The following is a 13,873-nucleotide window of genomic DNA, read 5'->3' as shown; positions in this document are numbered from 1 at the left end:
ATCGGACATTAGGCTGCTAGGACCAGAAGAAGCTGGACGACCAGAAGAAGCTGGACGATCAGAAGAAGCTGGACGACCAGAAGAAGCTGGACGACCAGAAGAAGCTGGACGACCAGAAGAAGCTGGACGATCAGAAGAAGCTGGACGACCAGAAGAAGCTGGACGACCAGAAGAAGCTGGACGACCAGAAGAAGCTGAACCCCATCAAGATCCCCAGGCTATACAGATGTCACTCAACTCCAAGCTAAAACACGGAGGATACTCCAAGAAGCATGACGAAACACCTTCACACCTCTGCTACTACTTTTGACGAAACTTCCATCTTCTAGGATGCAGGCACAAAGAAAATCTTCCCCTGATTTATTTCTATTCACCTACAGAGCACCTCCAGTCCCGAAACAGTCAAGGAAGTCGTCAATACCAACTTCAGTCTCAACTGTCTTCCAGAAATAAAACTTTTCTGAAGAACCCAAAATCATCAACCAATACCTCTCTGGTGTACACATCCCATAACCAACTGAGGTCATGGCCACCAGTGAAACATTCATTCTTGAAAGAACTGATTTTTGGCTCTCTCTGCATCTAGTGCTGAACCTTCAACCTCAGAACACCAGCCCGCCACGTCTGCCCCCTGTGCATCCACTGTTAACGCCTTAATCGCAGAAAGATATGACGCAATCTGTGATGCCGCTGAAGTTTTTTCCAAACGTTAAAAGATTTAGAGGTCATCATTTCTGAATTAGAAAAAAATGGACTATGACGATCACGCTCACGGTCTAGGCTAGAAAAGCCTTTACTTCTACACCACACTCTCTAACTGATGCTCCGTGTATACAAATCTATGCAATGGTATGGAAAACTTCAACTGCGACCCTTCCAACATCTCGAATAACCAAGTACGAGCATTTGTCATGACAAAGCAACTAGGGCGTTATTCTCTCCGACCTATACCACCTACCTAAATATAATTTCAGCTAACACCACTGTTAGCTGAACTCTCGAGCTGCTGCGCCTGCTGGACATTGTGAAAATTAGACACATATGCAACATGTGGGTATCTTTAATGTAGACGTTTCGCCATCCAGTGGCTTTATCAATACAAATTCTAGGACATAATTTGAAGACAGTAGAACTATAAACAAAAGATAAGATAATCAGCCCCTCAGCCTTGGAGATGACGTGAAGAACACCGTAGTAGTGAAAATCTGCAGCACAATCAAGAAGGCTGGCGTTTATGTACTGACGTCAGGAGAAAAGGGGGACGGGTAGCAGACGAAGGCATTGTCACTGGTAGGCGGGATTCCCCAGTGGAAGGAGGTCATACCCAAGGTACGGAATCTTGGTTCAGTCGACGTCTCCACAACCTTATTCACTTCTACTAACCCGTCCCTTGGGTATGACCTACTTCCAATGGGGAATCCCGCCTACCAGTGACAATACCTTCGTCTGCTACCCGTCCCCTTTTCACCTGACGCCAGTATATAAGCGCCAACCTTCTTGCCTGTGCTACAGATTCTTCACGATTACGGTGCTTTTCACATCAACTCCAAGGCTAAGGGACTGATTATCTCATCTTTCGTATATACTTCTACTGTCTTCAAATTATGTCCTAGAATTTGTATTGATAAAGCCACTGGATGGAGAAACGTCTACATTAAAGATACCCAGATGTTGCATGTGTGTCTAATTTTCATCTTGTCGGTACTGTATACCATTCATGTACTGCTTGACATTGCCTGGCTATCACTAAACCCGCCTGCCCTCGTTTCCTGCCATCGACGCCGTGCAGTTGGGTTAAGCACTTGCACTGTTTCTACGACTAAAAACACTTCTGTTCACCGCTGATCATCGCCTGCCTCCTTACCTGAGAATTTGTTCTTTAATGTTCTGCTGGGAACGGGTTTTGCAACTTTGGCCAGAGGGAACCTCACATCCCAACTGTTCCAAGAATCTTGATATAATTACCTTATACCAGCACTGAAAATTTGAAACCGATCGGATGTCTCGTTTTAATAACGAAATAAAAACGAAAAAAATAAGAAAAAAAAAGAAATGAAGGAAAAAATCAGGCAACCACTTGTAGGTTTCCTTTCGTTGATACCTAACAAAGGAATTATTAAGGGATAATGGTGATTGAATAGTAAGTGAAGGGTTTAAAGGAAGTAGGAAAGCAACTCTCTTTTGCAGTTTCCTTTCCCCTTATACTTATGTGGCATGCGTCGAGTACTGTGAGGGAAAAGTTCAATAGATAGGAGTAGCGAGGGAGTATATAGTAACAATAGTTTCATTGCCGGCTACCTGTTAAGGTAGGGTAAGTCCAGCTCCCGCTATCCCTTCCACTCCCTCTTCCCCCCCCCCCCGAAAGGTGACGTGTGGGGCTCCGGTTAAACAGTAAATCACTCGACTCACAGCTCCCAACACTACTTTAAGTACACGCCTGATCATATTTTAGTGGACTTATGTGTTGAAAGCTTCACTTTTGACCAATAATTAACTTAGTCCTTTCAGTTTTTATCTGTTAAATGTTTTAATAATCACCACATCTTTTAGGTATTGTACTTATCATGGAGAGTGATTTCTTAAGCAGTGGGTAATCTGTCTCTCTTTACAGCTTGGAATGACAGAGAGGGTCACCTGCCAACCAACGAGAAGAATAGAAGGAGACGGACTAACGTCCTGAGACGTCCCATGTTTAGTCTACTTACCTGTTATGTAAGCCAACGCAGGATCTAACCCCTCATCATAGCAGTGGTAACGAACCTGTTTTCCTGTCATCTGAAGTAATTACACACGGCTATACTCTGTGAAGAACGAGCTAGTGGTGGTCACCAACACCTGCTACCCCCCCCCCCCCTTCCCCCACATCAGCAACGGCTACGATTTCAACAACACTCAGTGCCACCAACACCTGACACCCCATTACCACGATATACCTATATTAGCGTTGAGTTCAAATGTAATTTTTTTTAATTTCATTTTTCTTTCAATTAGGATACCCATTCATGTTTTATTGTTTTAAATTTTCCGTTTCTAAACAATAAAGTGTTTATAATTGTCTGTTATTATTTCTTTTTCTATTCATTAATTTTCCTGAGGAGAAGCCAGCCTTGGTAATACTGACTGAAGTTGTTACAAGGCTGAGTAAGCCTTCACAAGTACGTTACAACTTATTCACCGTACATCGCTTACCCATTGGCCTGCCCTCTCGACAAACAAACTGGCATCTCAGAATGGAATAATTCTGGGGGCCTCAATGCGCTATTAGCTGTCCAGCTCAGTTAGCCTAAAGAATGATAACTGGCTCTCACAGCCGAGGTGACGCTGTGCTTGAATTCTCGACTGTGAGTCGGACTCTCACTAAAGCTGGTCTGGTACACTCATTCTCTCGTCTGTTCAGAGATGTAAAACTACTGTAATGAGTGACTCTTTGCTCTCCAGCATATTATTATTATTCTGCTGATTTATCTCTGTAGATACTGTACATTTCTTGTTGAAGGGAGTGTACGATAAAAGAAAAAAAAGCTTCCCTCTGTATTTTCCTTTCATTCGTAATAAGTTATATGAAGAAGGTCCTGACACGAATTAGGACTAATATTGTTATATTCGCTGGTAAACACTCAATTCGTAGGGAAATAAGAGGCAGCAAGGTTTGGTCAAAAGAAGGAGAGGATATGGTATGGAAGTAAAGAGTAAAGGAGGAACCTATGATGATATGGTGAAACTGTGATAAAGAGAAGAGTAAGACACATGTTGGGCATCTTCAGTGTGCAACAATAAAGATACCGAACTGTTGCACATGTGTCTTACTCATCAACTTGTCGGTATTTTATACCATTTTCAACATTTGATAAGGAGGAATCTAATAGAATATATAAGAAAACCCTTGTGTCCAAACAAGAGATAAATTGAAACACCACGGTCCCCTATTTCATTTCCTTTCCTTCACCCCTTCTCCCACAATCCATACTTCCTCTCTTCCCTTCACTATACCTTTCATTCCTGCCGGCTTCTCCACTTCTTTGTCAGAAATAAAAAGGGAAATGTAGCTTCACTACCAAACTCTTCTTAAGCTCTTTACTCTTATACCTAACTCCCCTTTTCACGTTTCTTCTTCTCTGTTGCACTGAGGACATCCTCTCATCCAGGTGGCTCTTGGATCGTGTAGACGCCGGGAGAGTGCTACGAGATCTGGCACACCTGAGCTCTCACACCTGGCACTCGTCTGCCCAGCCAGACCCTTCACCTCTCATTACACAGATTGGACCACCTCACCCCCATTTTCTCTCTTTCTCTCACTCCCCTCTCTTTCTCCCTCTCTCCCCCTCTATCTCTCGCTCTCCCTCCTTCCCCTCCTCTGTCTCTCCCCCGCCTTCCCTCTCTTTGTGTTTCTCAATCCCTCTCTCTCTCTCTCTCTCTCAAGATATACAGTTCACTATTGCATTAGCTTTTAAATCATTTGTCGTGTGTGTGTGGGGGGGGGGATGTGGGATCGCATGCACATGAAGGGTGAAATGCGAAACATAAATAGTCTGCTATTTATGTTTCGCATCTGATTTATCAGATTACAACGTGGCCTTCGACTTGTGTCTTGCGAGCTGTAGTTAGAATGGTATAGCGACTTAATTCACCAACACTCTCGACATTAAAGTGTGAAAAGAACTGCCTTATCGCACTGAAAAAAATGCATGTGTGTTTAATAGGGAAGAAAAAAATAGAGTTTGAGTTCCCACTACTACTGATACTGACATTACCACTACTATAACTTTTCAACCACTACTGCTATGCCCTAGGTAGTCCATGATCAATCTGTTGTTCTAGGTGGTTTATATACTAGTGTTAGGGTCTCAGTGATCACAGGAAGGTCCTCCACATTTGTATTGCTCATCCTAGTAGGTTTTAAATGTTTGTATTGCGTTTATGGATAAATTTTACTTAGTTATTTTTTCCAGTGTTCCATGACTGCCAAAAATAAAATTTACCTTCAATTGCGTTGCGTCTCTTTCTTCATAATTTTATGGTTAAATTTCACTTTTAAATTTACTTTGCATTACAAATTTTAGTATATTTGAGCTTTACGTCATTTTTTCTAGATGAAGAACAGGTCGAGTATTTTGATTCTGCTTTCATAAAGTTTGGTTCTTAATGTTAATATTATACATCTCTTCACCGTCTCCAGTTTATTCTCATCACGTTTTTATAATTCGTGAATCTAAACTAGGGAACATATTGAAGGGAAAGTGCAACATTTGCACTGCAACATTATTTTGTGTGTACTCACCTATTTGTACTCGCCTATTTGTGGCTGCAGGGGTCGAGTCTTAGCTCCTGGCCCCGCTTCTTCACTGGTTGCTACTGGGCCCTCTCTCTCCCTGCTCCATGAGCTTTATCAAACCTTGTCTTAAAACTATATATGGTTCCCGCCTCCACTACGTCACTTTCTAATCTATTCCACTGCCTGACAACTCTATAACTGAAGAAATACTTCGTAACATCCCTTTGACTCGTCTGAGTCTTCAACTTCCAATTGTGGCCTCTTGCTTCTGTGTCCCCTCCCTGGAACATCTTGTCTTTGTCTACCTTGTCTATTCCGCGCAATATTTTATATGTCGTTATCATGTCTCCCCTGACCCTCCTGTCCTCCAGTGTCGTCAGGCCGATTTCCCTTAACCTTTCTTCATTGGACATTTCCCTTAGCCCTGGAACTAACCTTGTCGCAAACCTTTGCACTTTCTCTAATTTCTTGACATGCTTGATGAAGTGCGGGTTCCAAACAGGTGCTGCATACTCCAGTATGGGCCTGACGTGCACGGTGTACAGTGTCTTGAACGATTCCTTACTAAGGTATCGGAACGCTGTTCTCAGGTTTGCCAGGCGCCCATATGCTGCAGCAGTTATCTGGTTGATGTGTGCTTCCGGAGACATGCTCGGTGTTATACTCACCCCAAGATCTTTCTCCCTGAGCGAGGTTTGCAGTCGTTGACCACCTAGCCTATACTCCGTCTGCGGTCTTCTGTGCCCTTTCCCGATCTTCATGACTTTGCATTTGGCGGGGTTAAATTCGAGAAGCCAGTTGCTGGACCAGGTGTCCAGTCTGTCCAGGTCTCTTTGAAGTCCTGCCTGATCCTCATCTGATTTAATTCTCCTCATTAGCTTCACATCATCTGCGAACAGGGACACTTCTAACCCTTCCATCATGTCGTTCACATATACCAAAAATAGAACTGGTCCTAGGACCGACCCCTGTGGGACCCCGCTCGTCACAGGTGCCCACTGTGATACCTCATCACGTACCATGACTCGTTGTTGCCTCCCTGTCAGGTATTCTCTGATCCATTGCAGTGCCCTTCCTGTGATATGCGCCTGATCCTCTAGCTTCTGCACTACTCTCTTGTGAGGAACTGTGTCAAAGGCCTTCTTGCAGTCCAAGAAGATGCAATCAACCCACCCCTGTGTGTGTGTGTGTGTGTGTGTGTGTGTGTGTGTGTGTGTGTGTGTGTGTGTGTGTGCGCGCGCGCGCGTGTTTCTCCTTGATTTTTTTTTCGTAAATTTTAGGTTATTGCTAATGGAAACCTTAAAGACCTTTTACTCTTCTGTTTCGGCTAAAGGAATTCCTAGACATTATGTACTGAAGGAAGAAATTGAATTATATCTTGTCAGACACAGGCTTTACCGACACCACCTCAATTTGTGGGAGGCCTCAATTGTCGTTCAATTCATTTTATTTAAAATCGAGTTTAACAACAGTTGGGGCTTCTCACATTAGATTTCTTTTGTGAGCATCTATGGTCATGAAGGTAAAGCTTCGTTCCGGCACATAGAAGTACATTTATTCCATGTTATATTACACTTTTAAAAAATTTATTTGATTCCTTATTCATATTCATTATAACCAAAATATAAATAGCAAAAAAAGGCACAATACCGTGACTGGAACGATACACAAATAACCCGCACTTGGAAGAGAGGAGCTTACGACGACGTTTCGGTCCGACTTGGACCATTTACAAAGTCACACTAACCAGAAGTGGAGCAGGAAGGCTATATATAGGCAGGAAGAGGTAGTGGTGGTAGTAGTAGTGGTAGTAGTAGTAGTAGTAGTAGTGGTAGTAGTAGTAGTAGTAGTAGTGGTAGTAGTAGTAGTAGTAGTAGTGGTAGTAGTAGTAGTAGTAGTAGTGGTAGTAGTGGGGAACTAAGGAGGAGGAGCCAGTCAAATAGTATAAAGAAAGGGGAGCACTGCAAGGGAGCTAGGTGCCCACAGAGGGAGAGCAAGTGCACAGAGGTGGGGGGAAGGGAAAGTGATGAAATAAATAATGAAGGAACAGAAACACGCGACAGAAAAAAAAAAGAAAGAAAGAGGAAAGGGGAAGAGGGAGAAGAACAAAAATGAGGAATCAGGTTAAGTTATGGGTATTCTGAAGTTTGGAGCATTTTACAATGTAGTGGGAGAGGAAGGTATCTACAGAGACGAAGCCAGGACTAAGATTCATACAAGGAAAGTTGTGTATTAGAGAGGATTCAACAAGACGGCGACTGTTAAAGTTGGAAGTAGGGAAGACAGTTTTAGCAGAAGACCAGTCTATAGGATTGCTGTGATCTCTGACGTGACAGAAAAGAGCATTGTTAGTGTCGGCAAGCCTAACACTATTTTTGTGCTCCCTAAGTCTGTCAGAAAGAGATCAGCCAGTTTCTCCAAAGTATTGAAGAGGACAGGAGGAGCAAAAAATAGAATAGACACCAGGAACATCTATGTGTGTGAACCAAAATATATTATTAGACACTTGTTCAGGCTTCCAATCACTGTGCCATCTTCTCCAGACCCTCTGAATAATTGTACATTCGAGTATGTATGTCGCCGTATTTTTCTGAATATCTTAGTCATCCATAACCTTTGTGATTTTGGATCTATATCCGGTTTTGAAATCAGTGCAAAAAGTATTGGCCTGGGAAAATCCTGAGAAAACTAGTCATTTCCAATTGGTGAAGAAAGTATTGATCCAACCTTAAAGTTTATGTTCGATGCCTTCCGTCAGTTTTGTGTCTAAGAATCATCAATGCAATGTCTTATTATTGTATTTTTTTTATTTTTTTTATATTAACACATCGATCGTTTCCCACCAAGGCAGGGCTGCCTGAAAAAGAAAAACTTTCGTCATTCACTCCATCACTGTCTCTTCAAAGGCGCGCTCACACTACAGTTATAAAACTGCAACATTAATACCCTTCCTTCAGAGTGCAGACACTGTACTTCCCTCCTCCTGACTCTAGTCCTGTCTGCCGGTTTCCCTGAATCCCTTCTTAAATGTTACCTTGCTCACACTCCAACAGCACGTCGAGTCCTAAAAACCATTTGTTTCCACTCCTATATAACATGCTCACGCATGCTTGCTGGAAGGCAAAACCCTTGGCACACAAAACCTCCTTCACCCCCTCCCTCCAGCTTTTCCTAGACCAATCCCTACCCCGTCTTCCTTCCAGTACAGATTTATACGATCTCCAAGTCATTCTATTACGTTCCATCCTCTCTAAATGTCTAAGTCCTCTGGATAATAGTTTTGGTAATCCTGCACCTCCTCCTAATTTCCAAACTACGGATTCTCTCCATTATATTCACTCCACACATTGCCCTCAGTCACGACATCTCCACAGCCTCCAACCTCCTCCTTGTTGCAGCATTCACCACCCATGCTTCACACCCATATACGAGTGATGGGATAACTATGCTCTAATACATTTGCCTCTTTGCTTACATGAATCATGTCCCCATAGACTCCTCAGTGCACTACTCACCTTTTTCCCTCATCAATTCTATGATTCATATCATCTTTCATAGACCCATCTGCTGACACGCCCACTCCCAAATGTCTAAATTCATTCACCTCCTTCATACTCTCTCCCTCCAATCTGATATCCAATCTTTCGTTATCTGATTTTTTATCCTCATCACCTTATTCTTTTCTTTATTTACTTTTAATTTCCTTCTTTTGCATACCCTACCAAACTCGTCCACCAGCCTCTGGAACTTCTCTTCAGAATTTCCCAAAAGCACAGTGTCATCTGCAAAGAGCAACTGTGACAACTCCCACTTTGTATTAGATTCTTCATCTTTAAACTCCACGTCTTTTGCCAACACCAGAGCATTCACTTCTCTTATAACTCCTTCTATAAATATACTGAACAACATTGTTTTGTGTCTTCAGTAAAATCAGATACTATATTTTGGGGAAGATTTCGTCAGATTTTCTAGTAAATCTTATAGACGCTGATAAACCTATCGCCCAGAAATTTTATGATTTTGTTCATATAAATAGATTCCATTTATTTAACTGAAATCATCTGCAAACAAATGGAACTTCAGTTAAGAGCAAGTGTTGTGTTCTCTTCCAAGAATATTGAAATAAAATTTGCTAGTTTCCAGTTAAGCTGCTTTTTTCTGTAGTTTCATTAAGAATTATTATGTTTATGTATGCAGTTCGGTGTTTATGGTAGCCGATTTAGGAATCTTGATTTTTAAATATTCAGTGTTTCAGTTAAAGGCCTTAATTTTTTTTGTGTGTGTATGTGATATTATGTTTATGACATATTTTCTTGTGAATACAGATTCACAGGTAGTGTTCAACATTGAAGACATTATTTTTGTTAATCATTTGACCGTAAGAGTTAGCCTTATTGTGTTACTCTTCTCAGTAATTCTTTCATGTTTTTATATACTGATCTTGTATTGCTTTCACTCTGTAACTGCATACAGTTTGTGTGAGTTACAGGTATTTTTGCATTGTTCTGTTCTCTCTTTCTAGTATTTTCGGTTACCAGTCACAAAAAAAAGTGAGCGAATTAGAGAATAACAAACAGGTGGATTATTACTTTATTGGCTTGTGGTCTGAACTAACATTCGTTTAACCAAAATAAAATTATAGAGCAGATCCCATGCCTTAGTGCTACATACATACTTTTTTTTAACTTTCAGCAATGCATAACCTTTGGTTTACCTTCAGTTGTCTTCAGTTGCGTCTCAAAGTGTTGCTCACGAGTCTCAGCTCATGAAGTGGTAATAAAAAATGTTTAGCTTTCCAGAAGTCGCTGAATGGTTTCATTTCTATTTTCTGGAGGGAACAGTTTGCTACAATGTCTTCTTTGTAGACACAATATTGTGCAACCTGTCCTCCGAATACTACAGGAGTTTTCGTAGGCATTGCAGTGTTTGCATTTCTGTTTGATCTGCATAGCTTGGAAACTTAAATATTTGTTATTGTAGGTTAAGTTAACTAACCTACAACGAAACGAAATAAAGGGGCAGCTTACGTCTTGCAGTTGCGAGACGTAATGTTGCTCGTGAAAACGTTGGTGTTGCCTCTTAAAGTTGTACGTTGGCTTGTGGGTTGAACCCACAGGTACAATTCGTCCTCCTTGGCTCCCCACGTTCACCCTCGCTGCAGCCAATATGGCATCGCATGTGAGTGTTATTTCCAGGGCGTTTATTCAGTATATTAACATTCAGTAACTTACAAAAGCTACTCTTAATATCCTACATCATAATATCATATTAACTCTTTGTTTCTTCATCTTAGCTGCATCGGATTTACATTTCTCTATTTTTTCTGTGGCATGATTTTTTTATTTTTAAATGCACTCCATATTTTCTCTACGATAATTATTTAGCAGTACCTGGAGTATACCTGGAGAGGGTTTCGGGGGTCAACGCCACCGCGGCCCGGTCTGTGACCAGGTCTCATGGTGGATCAGGGCCTGATCAACCAGGCTGTTACTGTTGGTCGCACGCAACACGACGTGCGACCCACAGCCCGGCTGGTCAGGTACTGACTTTAGGTGTTCGTCCAGCGCCTTGAAGACAGCCAGGGGTCTATTGGTAATCCCCCTTATGTATACTGGGAGGCAGTTGAACAGTAGTGATAACCTTTCTAACGTTTCGTTACATTTTAAGTTTAGCGTTGTGACCAAAGCCACAGGATGAATATGTGATGTACAATATGGATATCTATCCAGTATTAAGTTGGATAACATTGTGATCACCGCTCTTAAGTTTTCTCCTTACTTCTCTTGAATGTATTAGATCGCTAATAATGGTCGGAAGAAGATCCCGATTATTATTACTGCATGTTTGGAAATTGTGATTAAAACTGCTAAAAGTTTTTAATAAATATAGTAGTTTAGGGGAGTAATTGGGATTCGAACCCGTAGGCTGGGTTTATCGCTTTTGGTGTAAAGGACTTTGACAGTGAAGGGAGAGGGGGAGGGTAATCTCAGATACAGATTCTAATGCTAATTACTTCTTTCAGTCTGGTAGCTTTTATGTAAACTGACAGTGTGTTACATTGCACATGAGGGTTATCGAAGTCACTCAAAAACACTGAAACATTACTGTATTATTTGTCTGTATAATTCATCACACAAACGGTGTCGTTACTATGGCTGCGTTTGGGAAGATTAAATCTGACCATACACTTCTAAATCAGAAAAAAAACACAGTATAATATATTTATATATAATATGTAACCTGGAAATCTTAGGTTTATGCAACACAGAGGGAAGGAAAGATGGAAGAGACGTAACATAATGATAAACATGTAGGTGTTGTACACAGATGCAAAAGTTTTGCAGATATTATTACACATGAATAACACCCTAGAATGAATACATGTGACCTACCCATGAAGAAAAAGCTAACAGGATGCAAGGAGGTAATCTGAAAAAAGTATGTAGCCACTGTTGATATCTCAAGACACGTGGAAGTGGGTACAGTGATCTTACCTCGACAGGTTCTGAGGATTCACATGTGCGCGAATCCCAAAATAATGACGGGATTGCAGCAAGAAAATGCTTAGATTTGATGGGGCAGTTGAATTCATACAGACGAGTTGGCTGACGTACAGCAGGTGTAACGACGTCAAAGATTAAGACTGCTTGTTAAAGATTTATGATCTCTGTGCGTTAGTGGAATGACATTTTTGCCAGTGTGATGGTAACTTAGAATAAGGAAAACGCGTTTGAGAAAAAACTTTTGTTGAGACACATTTCGCCCTGAGAGCTTTTTAACGCAGTTGCATTTACAGGCTAAGAGCTGTTATTGTACTTCAGCTCAGCATTCGAAGCCCAACCCTGCCATAGCTGCACTAACACCCCCTGGGATGCTTCCCAAAATAGTCCAATAAAACCCAGTGCTTACTTTCTGCTGGTGACCACGGGCAACAGGTGAAAAGAAACGTACATCGTTTCCATCTGTGCCAGAGATTGAACCACGGACCCTCAGTACGTGAGCTTTACCTAACGTATTTATTTTAGCCAAATTCTACTGGATATATCATACAAATATGTTTTGCAGTTATACTCACTCAAACATTTTGGAGAACATACATATATATGTTGATAAGCGCATGCAGAATATTGCGAGCTCATTAGATACTCAACATTGGTAAACATTCCAGAATTGCAAACGTTTGCAAGCATTAGTGAATATTCCAGCACGTACCGTTATGTACATAATAATGTGACATAAACCGTTCTTATCTAGTATTCATTTCTTGAATTCAGATACCACTATAATTTGCCTTGGGGCGGAGATTGTGTTCCAGCTCATTTGAAAACATTATTGATATAAAGGCAAATTAAGAACAAAAAGGCACAATACTTTTAACAATACACAAATATCCAGCAAATACGAGGGAAGCTTATAATGAAGTTTCAGTCCGACTTGTAAATGGTCCAGGTCGGACTGAAACGTTGTCACAAGCCTCTCTCTCATTTATACAGGTTGTGTATTGTAAACACAAATTATTTGGAAGTTTGCATTTGGTTTTGTATTGGTTGTACACAGTCTACGGCCAAAAGGTATACGTAGTACAATTACCAAAAAAAAAACAATGAATATCTAAATGAATATTTTAATAAAGAAGATCAACGGAATACATTAAACTTCAGGAAGATATCCATAGCATACATTCAGTACAAAGTAACAGAGAAAATAATTAGGAGAGTGGTGAAGCACATGGAGAGAAGCAGTGTCATAGCTAACAATTAACATGGATTTATACACTAAATTCCATCTAATAAACCTGCTGGAGTTTAATGACAGCGTATCAGAAATAAAGCAGGAAAGAGTGGGATGTGTGGACTGTATATTCATGGACTGCAAGAAAGCATTTGCTACTGTACCACACAGGATACCAGCTAAAAATTAAAGCAGGAGGCATGGGTAGCTGGAAAAGTATCCCTATGTGTTAAAGAATATCAAAGTGGAAGAACAGGTTTACATGGATCGGTAGTGTTCCTGGGTCACGCAAATGGTAAGATGTGAGATATAGTTTTCTCTCTGCTTTTCTTTTTTTTGCAACTGATGTGAAATTTAAGAAATCGAGATAAACAGCGAAGGGTAGTTGAGCGTTGATGTACAGCCGACTGATGTTGAAAGCCACTGTGTTGCTAGGAAAACCTTTATTACAATATTTCGCTAGGAAAACCTTTATTACAATGTTTCGTCTAGGACAGGACTTTGAGGTATTCCTATGAACATAAGAATTGAGAAACACTGCAGCAGGACTACTGGCCCAAACTAGGCAGATCCTTCTGTAAACCAACCATTCTCACCCACCTACTTCTCCAGCCTTTTCCCAAAGTTTCCCATGAATTAACTTCAAGACACAATATGATGTGGATAAATACAAGATTGATTAGACAATTGGCTATCTTACTTGTAATTGCAAGATTATAAAACTATACACCATCAGAGGCTAACAGATGTACTGAATAACCTTAACGGTATATGCGTCATCAGTGAAACTACTGTAAGATTAGATTTCAAAAACCTTAGAGAAAAAATTATAACCCAGTATTCAAAAGTATGTTACCCATCATTTAGTAT

Source organism: Cherax quadricarinatus, chromosome 38, assembly GCF_038502225.1.
Source record: "Cherax quadricarinatus isolate ZL_2023a chromosome 38, ASM3850222v1, whole genome shotgun sequence".
In the NCBI taxonomy this organism is placed as follows: Eukaryota; Metazoa; Arthropoda; class Malacostraca; order Decapoda; family Parastacidae; genus Cherax; species Cherax quadricarinatus.
The sequence above is the reverse complement of the archived record's forward strand: the minus strand, read 5'-3'. Positions refer to the sequence as shown.